Source organism: Quercus lobata, chromosome 3, assembly GCF_001633185.2.
Source record: "Quercus lobata isolate SW786 chromosome 3, ValleyOak3.0 Primary Assembly, whole genome shotgun sequence".
In the NCBI taxonomy this organism is placed as follows: domain Eukaryota; kingdom Viridiplantae; phylum Streptophyta; class Magnoliopsida; order Fagales; family Fagaceae; genus Quercus; species Quercus lobata.
Window position 1 is genome coordinate 28011726 of NC_044906.1, and position 2790 is coordinate 28014515.

Sequence of the window (2790 nt, forward strand, 5' to 3'; positions counted from 1 at the left end):
TTCGGCTTGGTGTACGGGTTTGTGAACCCAACTTTAATTGCTTAGTGACTTCCTCCTTGATTTTTAAGAGCCATTTGGTCCTTATTCTTCTCAACTTTTGTTTGATGGGTACCATATGGTCATGAGTATCAATGTGATGTTGAGCTATCTCGACATCAATTCCAAGCATATCTTCATAGGACCATGCAAACACCTCTTGAAATTCCATAAGGAGTTCTTGAAAATCTTTTCTTTCTTTTTCATTTAGTGTTGAGCCAATTTTAATTAAACGTGGATTCTCATCATTGCCCAAATTAATAGTTTTAAGAGTTGGTTCCATAGGTTCAATTTTCTTTTCCAATTGTTTATTAATTTTTTTTTCAAATTCATTTGAATCATTTAAGTGTAGAATTTCAATATTATAGGACACATCAAAGTCAGTCAAATCAGAATTCATCTTATTGAAAATATTGAAAAGTACATTGGAACTTGCATAACAAAACTTTTTCCCCATGTTTCCAGAAAACCCAACCTAATACCAATTATTATTAGGCCTCACAATAGGCATGATGAATTTGGAAGGATCGTTTGGCTCTTCATTGGTGACGGTGAACATGTCCCCACTTGTCTTTATTTTTGTCTTCATTGCTTTAGCATCTATGTAGTTCACCCAATCGACCTCTTCTTATATCTCCTTGATCACCATGGTAGGCTTCTCTTTAAAGGTGAGTTTGTCATTAAAGAACATTTCCTAACCCAGATACACCTTTCCATCCTTGCCTACCCAAAGCTTAGGGAAGCCACAATAAGGGAAGTTTCCTCTTTCTTTCATGAAGTTCCCATTGAGAGTGATAGGCCAAAAACAGATTGACCCCTTGTGATTGAAATTAATTAATTAATTAACCAAGTTATTAATTAATCAATTTCTCATGCAAAGCGTGTGGTAGCACAAACAAATCACCAAACAACTAAATATGCAGCGGAAAATAAATGACACGGTGATTTGTTGACTAATGAGGAAAACCTATACGGCAAAAACCTCACCGGGTGATTTTTAGGTCACCACTCTCGAAACTCCACTATTATCACAACAAGCGGTTACAAGTAAAGGAATCCAAAGTACCTTACCAACCTACAGTTGAACCCTTACCCCAATACCCAATTGGACTTGTTCTGTAGTGACAGTTCCCCTTTCAATGCACGGCTCCCAAGTACGTGACTAACCGATTGCGCAGATCCTAGTACGCGACTTCAATCACCAACTAAGAAGATTGTTGGCTGCAAAGTTCTTCAGTTAATCTACACGATGAAGAATCAAGAAGATGCTTGGTCACAAAACCCTACGGTGCACATACACAATAATCCTTGAATAGAGTTTGCTCAATGCTTGTGCAACTTGTGAATTGTTTGGCGGCCCTTAAAACAATCCTTTTATATATCTATGGTTAGGAGAAAAGAAAGCCTAAAGACACATTCACGGATCCCAAGAAAATCATATCAGAATTCTGAAATTCTTAAACCTCAACAGATAGGAGGTGTCAAGCAGCTGTCGAGCAGGTGTTGAGAACACGGGCTGAACAGCTTCTCTAGACCTCGACACATGCTAGCTGTCGAGATTTAGTGATTCTGCACTTTCAGCTTGTTTTCTTGGACAGACTTGAAGGCTTCAACACTTGATCTTGAAACATGTTTTTTTGAAGTATTTAAACACATCCTAAATCTACCCAATTACAAGTAAAGTGTGTTTTGTCAAAGGATAAGCCAATTACATAAAATCATGACATATGTTCTTAACATGTGAAACACATATGTCCTAATAGAGAATGCCTTGGTTTTTCTTGATTCCAACGTAGCCTTCAAAGAATCCTAGACCTTCCCTAGTCACTTGAGTCTTAACATTGGGGAACTCAACTACACATTTTCCTTCTTTTTCAAGGCCTATTCTAGGCATGTATCCCATGTTCTTCATCATTGTAATCACCTTATGGCTATAATATGGAAACAAATTGGTAGCATATATCTTTCATCCTTCAACCCATAGTCAGCCATATTCATGAACTCAAAGCCACTCATTTGAAGCTCACTTCCTCCTTCCTCGAGTCCACAAACCAGTGCTAGAATTTCACCATCTCCAAGGATGATGGAAATCCCTTATTTCCATGGGATCTTTATCTTTTGGTGTAGTGAGGAGGGGATTGCCCCATTGGGGTGAAGTCAAGATCTTCCCAAGAGAATGTTGTAATTTGGGGTGATGTCCATGACATGAAACTCCACAATGGTATCTATTGGCCCAATATTGCAAGGAGCCTTGAACATACACATGACCTTCCTTAAAGTGTTGTCATATGCCTTTACGGTCAAGGGATAAGGGATGATAGTCCCTATATCTAGGCCAATAGTGCGGGCGGTCCTAAAAGGAGATACATTCAAGGTAGACCCATTGTCAATAAGGACCATTGGAACCTTGGCACCCATGCATTCAATGGTGATTTGCAAAGGTCTAGTGTGAGTAGCTCCTTTGGGAGGGAGATCTTCATTAGAAAAGGCAAGGAAAGGGTGTGAGGAACCCTCAACTCCCATGAGAGACAAAACTTCTTGTGGTGTAGATTCTATAGATACTTTTTTCTCATTTAAGGTGTCCAAGAGAGCCTTGCGATGCTTTTGAGAGGCCATGAGTAAGCCCCATACAGACACATGAGCTTGAGTCTTTTTCAATTTCATTATGACCCTATCTTCTTCCTCTTTGTCCCCTATAGGTTCTGTGGGCTTGGACCCTTCCTCTAAATCTCTACTAGGATGATCATTTTCCAA